The following is an 11,406-nucleotide window of genomic DNA, read 5'->3' as shown; positions in this document are numbered from 1 at the left end:
GACAACTGCACCAGAAACCTTGTGAACAATTCCAACAACTTGTTATATGATTCCCATCTAACATTAATATGTTTCTCTGCATTCACAAGTAAATAATATTTTTATACATTGGTTTTATTCAGATGTTTGCTTTAGCTGCATGGTTCTAATTTTACTATCGTATACCAATGCTGTTATACATACCTGTCTCTGAAGGTTTGTCAGCAGGTTTAGTGCCATCCCATTACACTTAAATAAGAATGTGCATGTATGTGCAATTGCAAATATGTGAACAAATACACAAGAAATCCTTCCTCCCTTGATAACGTATCTGGAAGAACACAGATTAAATGTATCAATTTTGCATTTGGCAAATGTGATAGTGATACATTAAGAACAGCTAAACTGCTAAACAGCTTTAGATCAATTGCTCATACTTGAAAGAAGCTATATTTTTGCAGAGAACAAAATCAAATTAAGCATACTTTTTCAGTCTAAATAATGCCAGGAATTACATTTGTAGAAAAAGCAGACAGTAAAGCATAACCCTGCTCAGAAAAAAAGACAGAAATACAAAGAAATGATACATTTCAACATGTGTTTAACGTTGTAGCTATATCACATTTGGATTCAGAGAGACTTAGGGACATTTTAAGCTCCTTATTCATTGAAGTGCTCATATGCAATTAGCAGGATGCACATCGACTCTTTTTTCCACTTTAACAGATTATGAAAAGTGCTACTCTTGTGCTACCTTCTTATTTATCAAGAGGTACACCTTAAAGTTAGGATAGCAGAAGAGAAATGAAATAAAGAAAGGACCTGTTCTTTCTTATGGTGTCCCTGATAGAAGTCAAGCTTCCAATATGCAAAGCAGTACACTTGAGAAAATGTTTTTTTCCAATGAACCTCTCTCACAGAGAATGACATTAACAGGGCACAAGCTAGATGAAAAAAAATAAAACAAAACAACAACAAAAACAATCCCCTCCATCCCCAACTCTTTCCTAAAAGATCTTAAATGATTAGCAGTTACCAACTCCAGCTGCAACCAGCAGGTCTGGAAGTCCCATTAGTAGTCTTTTCTACTTCTAAGTTTTCACCTATAAATTCTCCTAATAGGAATCAGCCCTATGGTTGTACTCCACCTTAATTTTGAAACACCTCCTTAGCAGAGCTTAGGCTAGGGACTGGATGAGAATTCATGTTCTGACTGAGAATACAAAACTATGGAACAGCAGAGGTTGTGAAATATTTTTTCTTTTCTTATGTCCTGGTTTCAGCTGGGATAGAGTTAATTGTCTTCCTAGTAGCTGGTACAGTGCTATGTTTTGAGTTCAGTATGCGAAGAATGTTGATAACACTGATGTCTTCAGTTGTTGCTCAGTAGTGTTTAGACTAATGTCAAGGATTTTTCAGCTTCTCATGCCCAGCCAGCGAGAAAGCTGGAGGGGCACAAGAAGTTGGCACAGGACACAGCCAGGGCACCTGACCCAAACTGGCCAACGGTGTATTCCATACCATGTGACGTCCCATCTAGTATAGGAACGGGGAAGTGGGGGCAGGGATTCGCCGCTTGGGGGACTGGCTGGGTGTCGGTCGGCGGGTGGTGAGCAATTGCACTGCGCATCATTTGTACATTCCAATCCTTTCATTATTGCTGTTGTCATTTTATTAGTGTTATCATTATCATTATTAGTTTCTTCTTTTCTGTTCTATTAAACCGTTCTTATCTCAGCCCACGGGTTTTGCTTCTTTTCCCGATTTTCTCCCCCATCCCACTGGGGGGTGGAGAGAGTGAGTGAGCGGCTGCGTGGTGTTTAGTTGCTGGCTGGGGTTAAACCATGACAGTCCTTTTTGGCGCCCAACATGGGGCACGAAGGGTTGAGATAACGACAAACCTGACCAGAGCTTGTTAAAACAAATTTGTTATAAGCATTCATTATATCGGTCTAATAGTTGCTGGTCATTATGTTGATTTACGTGTTCTTAGAGTTGTTGCTCTGGTTTTTAAAGTTCTGTTATGTATCACCTCGCTTGCTGTATGTAGTCCCTCTTCTGCTGCTTATCATCCGTGGGAGGTGGATTAAGGTTTTCGCTTTGATGTATTATATAACACTGGTTTATGGTATGATAAAGTCGTCGGCTGTGGGATTAATCCGGTACTTGCACTCAGCATTGTCACCTTTATACTGTGGAAGCCATCTGTGGGAAACTATTAATAATTATACCATTTACCTTTCCTCCTTGGAAAACCAGTCTATGGGTGGGCTACCTTTCTTCCCCTCTCCTTTCTCCTTCAGTCCAGTTACAATGGTGTTTGAGAATTTTGAAAAATTTGAATACTCTTGGGATGTTGGGACCAGCACGGTCCTAGCCCTACTGCTAGGAATTAGCATGCTTCTGAATGTGGTTCAGCTCTCGTTTAAGGTTAAACAACTATTTAAGAAAATCACCCAGAGATCTGTCCCAAGGCTGGATAATTATGAGTGGCAGGGTGTGTGGGGTAGTATGGGCAAGTACCTAGAAAAGTGGGCACCTCCAATGTTTTGGAAATTCACCCCTGAACAAGTGCAGAATCCAGAAGAACTAGTAAAATATTTGGAAAAGGTATGCTGTCACCCCCGCAGCTCCAGAGAGATACAAATTACTGCAACGTGCTGGGGCCTGGCCCATGCCTATCGAGCCCTGTTCGACACCACTCAATACCCTCAAGGGGAGGAGAAGGTCTCTGGACCTAACAACAAAACGATGAGCACTGCGGTCACTCAAACCTCGGCAACGGGCACTGCGGCTCCAGCCCCAGCGACGAGCACTGTGGCTACCCAAACCTCAGTGACAGGCACTGCAGCCCCTCCAGCCTCAGCAATGAGCACGACAGCTACCCAAACCTCGGCAACGGGCACTGAGGTCCCTCCAGCCCCAGCAACGAGCACAGCAGCTACCCAAACCTCGGCAACGGGCACTGAGGTCCCTCCAGCCCCAGCAACGAGCACAGCAGCTACCCAAACTGTGGCAACAGACACTGCGGTTATCCAAGACCCGGCGAGCGGTACTGCAACTGAACCAGCAGACCAACCTGCACCAGTATCAGTTGCCCCCATACAGAAAAAGAAATATACAAAAAAATCAGTTCGCTTAGCGAAGGATGAAGGCGAACCAGGGTCATCACAGGAACAGGAGGAAGAGGCAGAACCAGAGGTAATAACCCGGTCCCTATCCTTGAGTGAGCTGCGGGATATGCGAAAAGATTTTGGCCGCCGTATAGGTGAGCATATTATCACCTGGCTCCTCCGATGCTGGGACAATGGGGCTAATAGCTTGGAATTAGAAGGTAGGGAAGCCAAGCAGCTGGGATCGCTTGCCAGGGAAGGTGGCATTGACAAGGGAATTGGAAGAGGGACACAAGCCATCAGCCTCTGGAGGCGACTCCTGTCAAGTGTGAAGGAAAGGTACCCCTTTAAGGAAGATGTTATATGTCAATCAAGCAAGTGGACAACCATGGAATAAGGTATCCAATATCTGAGGGAATTAGCTGTGCTAGAGACAATTCATCATGATCTGGGCAACCCACAATTACCCAAAGATCCAGACGAAGTCCAATGCACACGACCCATGTGGCGGAAGTTTGTACGGAGCGCACCATCGTCCTATGCCAACTCACTGGCAATAATGACCTGGAAAGACGAAGAGGCACTGACAGTGGATGAAGTGGCTCGCCAACTCCGTCAATACGAAGAAAATCTCTCCTCCTCCCTACAAGCCTGCATTTCGGCTGTGGAGAAGCTGTCCGAGGATTTCCAGCAATTCAAAGAGGAGATGGCCTGTTGCCCACCTGTAAGGACCAATGTCTCAACTATTAGGAGTGAGCGCTCCTCTGCCCAAGAGGGAGAATATAGAAGGTACACACCGCGAGGTGCCCTGTGGTTTTACTTATGTGATCATGGAGAGGACATGAGGAAATGGGATGGAAAACCTACCTCGGTCCTAAATGCACGGGTACGTGAGCTGCGAGGAGAAAACACCACAAAAGGGGATTCTACCAGGAAAAATGCCGCTCCGGTTTCCAAACAGAGTAGAAGGGCTGATCTTGTTTCTGATCCTCTTGAAGGGACTTCTGAGCCAATTTTATGAGAAGTGAATACTGGATACTCTGACCAGAATTAGAGGGGCCCCGCCTCCAGCCAGGTGGAGGAAAGGGATAACCGGGTCTATTGGACTGTGTGGATTCGATGGCCTGGCACGTTAGACCCACAGGAGTATAAGGCTCTAGTAGACACCGGCGCACAGTGTACTTTAATGCCATCAAGTTATGAAGGGGCAGAACCCATTTGTATTTCTGGTGTGACAGGGGGATCCCAAGAGTTAACTGTATTGGAAGCTGAAGTAAGCCTAACTGGGAATGAATGGCAGAAACACCCCATTGTGACTGGTCCAGAGGCTCCGTGCATCCTTGGCATAGCCTGTCTCAGGAGAGGGTATTTTAAGGACCCAAAGGGGTATCGATGGGCTTTTGGTATAGCTGCCTTGGAGATGGAGGGCACGGAAGAGCTGTCTACCCTGCCTGGTCTCTCTCAAGACCCTTCGATTGTGGGGTTGCTGAGGGTTGAAGAACAACAAGTACCAATTGCTACCACGACGGTGCACCGGCGCCAATATCGCACCAACCGAGACTCTCTGATTCCCATCCACAAGTTGATTCGCCAACTGGAGAGCCAAGGAGTGATCAGCAAAACTCGCTCACCTTTTAATAGTCCCATATGGCCCGTGCGAAAGTCTAATGGGGAGTGGAGACTAACAGTTGACTATCGCGGCCTGAATGAAGTTACGCCACCGCTGAGTGCTGCCGTTCCAGATATGCTAGAACTTCAATACAAACTAGAGTCAAAGGCAGCCAAGTGGTATGCTACAATTGACATTGCTAATGCGTTTTTCTCAATCCCTCTGGCAGCAGAGTGTCGTCCACAATTTGCCTTTACTTGGAGGGGTGTCCAGTACACTTGGAATCGATTGCCCCAGGGGTGGAAACACAGCACCACCATTTGCCATGGACTAATCCAGACTGCACTGGAAAAAGGTGAAGCTCCGGAACACCTGCAATACATTGATGACATCATCGTATGGGGCAACACGGCAGAAGAAGTCTTTGAGAAAGGGAAGAAAATAATCCAAATCCTTCTGAAAGCCAGTTTTGCCATAAAAGAAAGTAAGGTCAAGGGACCTGCACGGGAGATCCAGTTTTTAGGAATAAAATGGCAAGATGGGCGTCGTCAGATCCCAATGGACGTGATTAACAAAATAGCAGCTATGTCTCCACCAACTAATAAAAAGGAAACACAGGCCTTCTTAGGTGTTGTGGGGTTTTGGAGAATGCATATTCCAAATTACAGTCTGATTGTAAGCCCTCTCTATCAAGTGACCCGAAAGAATGATTTTAAATGGGGCCCTGAGCAACAACAAGCCTTTGAACAAATTAAATGGGAGATTGTTCACGCAGTAGCCCTTGGACCAGTCCAGACAGGACAAGATGTTAAAAATGTGCTCTATACTGCAGCTGGGGAGAATGGCCCTACCTGGAGCCTCTGGCAGAAAGCACCTGAGGAGACCCGAGGCCGACCCCTGGGGTTTTGGAGTCGAGGATATCGGGGATCCGAAGCTCGCTATACTCCAACTGAAAAAGAGATATTGGCAGCATATGAAGGAGTTCAAGCTGCCTCAGAAGTGGTTGGTACTGAAACACAGCTCCTCTTAGCACCCCGACTGCCAGTGCTGGGCTGGATGTTCAAAAGGAGGGTCTCCTCTACACGTCACGCGACTGATGCCACGAGGAGTAAGTGGATTGCACTGATCACACAACGGGCTCGCATAGGAAATCCCAGTCGCCCAGGAATTGTGGAAGTGATCACGGACTGGCCAGAAGGCAAAGATTTTGGAATGTCGACAGAGGAGGAGGTGGCACATGCTGAAGAGGCCCCGCTGTATAATAAACTGCCAGAAAATGAGAGGCAATATGCCCTGTTCACTGACGGATCCTGTCGCATCGTGGGAAAGCATCGGAGGTGGAAAGCTGCCGTATGGAGTCCTACACGACAAGTTGCAGAAACTGCTGAAGGAGAAGGTGAATCGAGTCAGTTTGCAGAGGTGAAAGCCGTCCAGCTAGCGTTAGACATTGCTGAAAGAGAAAAGTGGCCAGTGCTCTATCTCTATACTGACTCATGGATGGTGGCAAATGCCCTGTGGGGGTGGCTACAGCAATGGAAGCAGAGCAACTGGCAGCGCAGAGGTAAACCCATCTGGGCTGCCGCACTGTGGCAAGATATTGCATCCCGGCTAGAGAATCTGGTTGTAAAAGTACGTCATGTAGATGCTCACATACCCAAGAGTCGGGCCACTGAAGAACATCAAAACAACCAACAGGTGGATCAGGCTGCCAAGATTGAAGTGGCTCAGGTGGACCTGGACTGGCAACATAAGGGTGAGCTATTTATGGCTCGGTGGGCCCATGATGCTTCAGGCCATCAGGGAAGAGATGCAACATATAGATGGGCTCGTGACCGAGGGGTGGACTTGACCATGGACACTATTGCACAGGTTATCCATGAATGTGAAACATGTGCTGCAATTAAGCAAGCCAAGCGGTTAAAGCCCCTGTGGTATGGAGGGCGATGGTTGAAATATAAATATGGAGAAGCCTGGCAGATTGACTATATCACACTCCCACAAACTCACCAAGGCAAGCGCTATGTGCTCACGATGGTGGAAGCAACCACCGGATGGCTGGAAACATATTCTGTGCCCCATGCCACCGCCCGGAACACTATCCTGGGCCTAGAAAAGCAAGTCTTGTGGCGACATGGCACCCCAGAACGAATTGAGTCAGACAACGGGACTCATTTCTGAAACAACCTCATAGACACCTGGGCCAAAGAGCATGGCATTGAGTGGGTGTATCATATCCCCTATCATGCACCAGCTTCTGGGAAAATTGAGCGATACAATGGACTGTTAAAGACTACATTGAGAGCAATGGGGGGTGGAACTTTCAAACATTGGGATACACATTTAGCAAAAGCCACCTGGTTAGTCAACACCAGAGGATCTGCCAATCGGGGTGGCCCTGCCCAGTCAGAATTTTTACATACTGTAGAAGGGGATAAAGTCCCTGTAGTGCACATAAAAAATATGTTAGGGAAGACAGTCTGGGTTACTCCTGCCTCAGGCAAAGGTAAACCCATTCGTGGGATTGCTTTTGCTCAAGGGCCTGGGTGCACTTGGTGGGTGATGCGAAAAGATGGGGAAGTCCGATGTGTGCCTCAAGGGGATTTAATTTTAGGTGAGAATAGCCAGAATTAAACTGTATATTAGTTGCTATATAACCCTGCTACTGTATGTTATCCTTACTATAATTGTTATGTGCTATATCCATAGTACTATAGTAAGAATCACTTAGATCAAGCAAGAAAAGAACTGTGATAAAACTGAGCAAAGCGCAGTAGTGATGGAACCAGAACTGACTCCAGCATGCAACAATCCAACGGTGCACACCATCCTTCTGCTGCGCCAAATGTCACCTGCTTGTCACACTGCACTGAAGCCCAATTCTGCTCTACCGACTGAGAGGACTTTGCACCATCCCTCCTGCCCAGAAAGACTGGTATGACAGATGGAGCCCAGAGTCGGAAACTAAATGAACTCAATGAACATTTTATGAACATGACCCATGAACTAAAGGAATGATATCTCTGTGTGTGTATATGTTACGGATGCACGACTAACCAAATCCAACAGGTGTTAAAACTCAGATTTATTCTTCAGCAAAAGTTAGTTAGAAGTCCGATAACATTCTATAAAATCACAGGCTCAATGATGTAAAGAGAATTAATACTACACGGCTGACTTAAGAATTCCCAAGATTTAAAGTGATGGCTCAAAACGCGCGTATCACTCACCTAAAAGCTGAGGGCTCTCTCCCTCGAGGAGTTACCTCGGGCGGTGCCCTAGCCCGAGGGGGAGTCCCCAACTGCAGACCCGCTGCTCCGAGGAGGACTGCCAACGTGTCCTCCGGCGGGACCCCGTTTATACCCCTGTCGAATCTGACCTGTGGTCATTTAATTCTATTGGCTAAGAGGGTCACCTCGGTGTACCTGGCGCATCTCGATTGTCCAGTTCAAATTTCAACCTGCAGCCTCCAGGGTTTCCTTCCCCTTCTCCCTTCCTGGAGAAGTTTCGTTTCCTGCTGGCAGGATGGGGGGGCGGGATGTAATGCCACAGTATACATATATATATATATATATATATATATATATATATATATATATATATCATTGCTCATATGTCTTAAAGGGATGGAAAGGTGATGATTGATCAGGATGTAACTAAAGGTATGGGAACTGTGCATGACGTCAATGGTATAGAATTAGGGGTGGATACTGTCCTGGTTTCAGCTGGGATAGAGTTAATTGTCTTCCTAGTAGCTGGTACAGTGCTATGTTTTGAGTTCAGTATGCGAAGAATGTTGATAACACTGATGTCTTCAGTTGTTGCTCAGTAGTGTTTAGACTAATGTCAAGGATTTTTCAGCTTCTCATGCCCAGCCAGCGAGAAAGCTGGAGGGGCACAAGAAGTTGGCACAGGACACAGCCAGGGCACCTGACCCAAACTGGCCAACGGTGTATTCCATACCATGTGACGTCCCATCTAGTATAGGAACGGGGAAGTGGGGGCGGGGATTCGCTGCTCGGGGGACTGGCTGGGTGTCGGTCGGCGGGTGGTGAGAAATTGCACTGCGCATCATTTGTACATTCCAATCCTTTCATTATTGCTGTTGTCATTTTATTAGTGTTATCATTATCATTATTAGTTTCTTCTTTTCTGTTCTATTAAACCGTTCTTATCTCAGCCCACGGGTTTTGCTTCTTTTCCCGATTTTCTCCCCCATCCCACTGGGGGGTGGAGAGAGTGAGTGAGCGGCTGCGTGGTGTTTAGTTGCTGGCTGGGGTTAAACCACGACATCTTACTAGCACTGATTCAGGTATCAGTTCTTGGTTTGCAAACCTAAGCATTTTCACAGTCTCCTCTTTGGTATCTATAATTGCATAAGGGTAAACTTAATGGTTAGAAAGAGGGAAGTTGTCTAACAACAGAAAAGTGATATGGCATTTAATGCTTCATGCCCTACCAAAAATAACAGTAATGATAAGTTCCTTGCTGAAGGCTACAAGATCAACCTGGGATCTGGTTCCAGATAATTCAGGCAATATTTCTATCTGTTCTAGATAATCTGGGCAATAATTCAGTCTACTTTTGACAATAGGTATAGGGAGGACTTCACTGCACAGTTTCTTACACAGTACCATAACTCAAGGAGAAAACCATGAGTTTCAGATCATACACTTAAAATACATGCATTTAAATACTACAGAAGCAATAAGACCAAATTTAGGATCTTTACCAAAAAGCAAATCAGATTAACAACATGCAAATCAAATGCTTCCAGATTCTGGTTATAGCTATTTCATGCAAGTTTTTTGAGAGGCATCACACACAAACCCACAACTTACCTATGCATACAAAATACTTTGTGTATACAAACTGACCAAGACATAGTCCAATATCCAGACATAAGGACTGAGAGATTGGTAGTAAATTCACCTACTTAACTTCACCTCCTGGTGAAGTCTAGGTAGCCAAAAGTACAAATAGATAAAAACTTATCTTTAGCTAGACTATTCATATGAACAGCAAATATAATTTTCTCTTAATTTGGGGATGCAAAGGTTGAATCCTTTCAATTATTACCATCATTGTTGAAGGTTCAATTTTATATTTCAAGACTCACATATTCTATGTAAGCAACGGTATTAGCATGAATTCCAGAACTGCCAGATAGAAAGCCAAAAATTTTTGGCAAAAATCCAAGCAACAAGAATTTGCACTCATATCAAGTATAAATCAAACTGGGTTGTTGTAGAACTTCAGTAAAATTCTTCTTTAAGAAATATTTTACTCAGGTACATGAAAATGACATTCACATCTCTTAGAGCACTATATGGCAGTAGTAAGTGTGCACATGTCATCTTATTGTCAGTGTCAGAATTCTCCTGGACCTCATGGGATCTGATCCACTGCATAAACAAAAGCATTAAAGAGGAGGAGGAAGGACTGCTGCATATTTAACTGCATTTTTTTTTCTTCAGAGCAAAATCAGATTCTAACTGAGAAATATGATGTTCAGAATGTGGAAGCAGTCAGGATGCTTAGTAAGAGCTGTTGTCAATGAAATGCATAATTATTACTAGAAATTTTTTATCTCTGTGCTTAAAGCATCCATCTGGAAGGCAGAAAGTATCAGTAACAATTGATTTCTTATGTTTTAATTATGTCAAAACCAAACAAGCTAATGTAAGTATATTGTAAAAGTGTGTTTCTCTTCTCCTACTGGAAGACAAATACAGGTTTTATACCTTTGACTCCACTAAACTCCAATATTTGCTCATATTGAAAACTATTTCTTGGTCTGATCTTGTAGCCATCCCTTATTAGAATTCTTGGAGCAGATCTCCCATCTTCATCCCACCAAATGTTCCCCCTTTGCCCTATTCTGTCTTAATACAATGCCTTTCCCAGCCAGGACAATATCTTCAGTGCTTACTCTCTTCATTATCAGGAGCTTTCAAGTTGCTTATATTTTGACAAGAACCTCAGAAATCTAGTACACCATTGTGTGAGACCCCAAATGTAGTCAGATAATCTGCAAAGAAACAAGACAGCCAATGGGTGAAAAAGAAATAATGTAAAACTTGTCCATGGTAGAACTAGGAATAAAATTTAAATTTTCTGTTGCTTAGGCTGGTGCAATTTGGCAATACATCTTCCTCCTAATCTAAAAGGCTACAATTGCCTTTTTCCTTTCTGCTTGGACTGTCAGGTGATCTGACATTTTCACAGGTAATGATGAATTTCTCCTCAGAAGGATATCCTTAAGGCTATTACTGTCCCTGCTGGCTTTCAAGAAACTGAAGCACCAAGAGATATTAAATGCTCTGCCCTCTGCCACTTAGGTTAGACCATGACAGTATCAGGAAGAGTCTTATCAGCCCCATCAGACTGCCAGAACTGTCCTCTTCTCTATATATGCCTCTCTCCAGTTTCCTCTGCACTTGTATTAATAGGATAAATAAGCCTAGAGAAGTTATGCTTGCAATAGAGACTAGTTAATAATGTTTCTAAATCAAGATTTGAGGATAATATCTCAGAATAAATAGAAATAAATAAAAGCATTAATAAACTATAAATAAATATAATAAAAGCAGAAAATTTGGGAGGGTGGTGAACTCTGTAAAGAGAAGAGTAATACACGGTGTTACTGATCTATTTTAGACTAGAAGTAAAGGAAAACAAAAGGGGAGAAAAAGTTTGAAGTCCCAC

Source organism: Harpia harpyja, chromosome 1, assembly GCF_026419915.1.
Source record: "Harpia harpyja isolate bHarHar1 chromosome 1, bHarHar1 primary haplotype, whole genome shotgun sequence".
Taxonomy (NCBI): Eukaryota; Metazoa; Chordata; class Aves; order Accipitriformes; family Accipitridae; genus Harpia; species Harpia harpyja.
The sequence above is the reverse complement of the archived record's forward strand: the minus strand, read 5'-3'. Positions refer to the sequence as shown.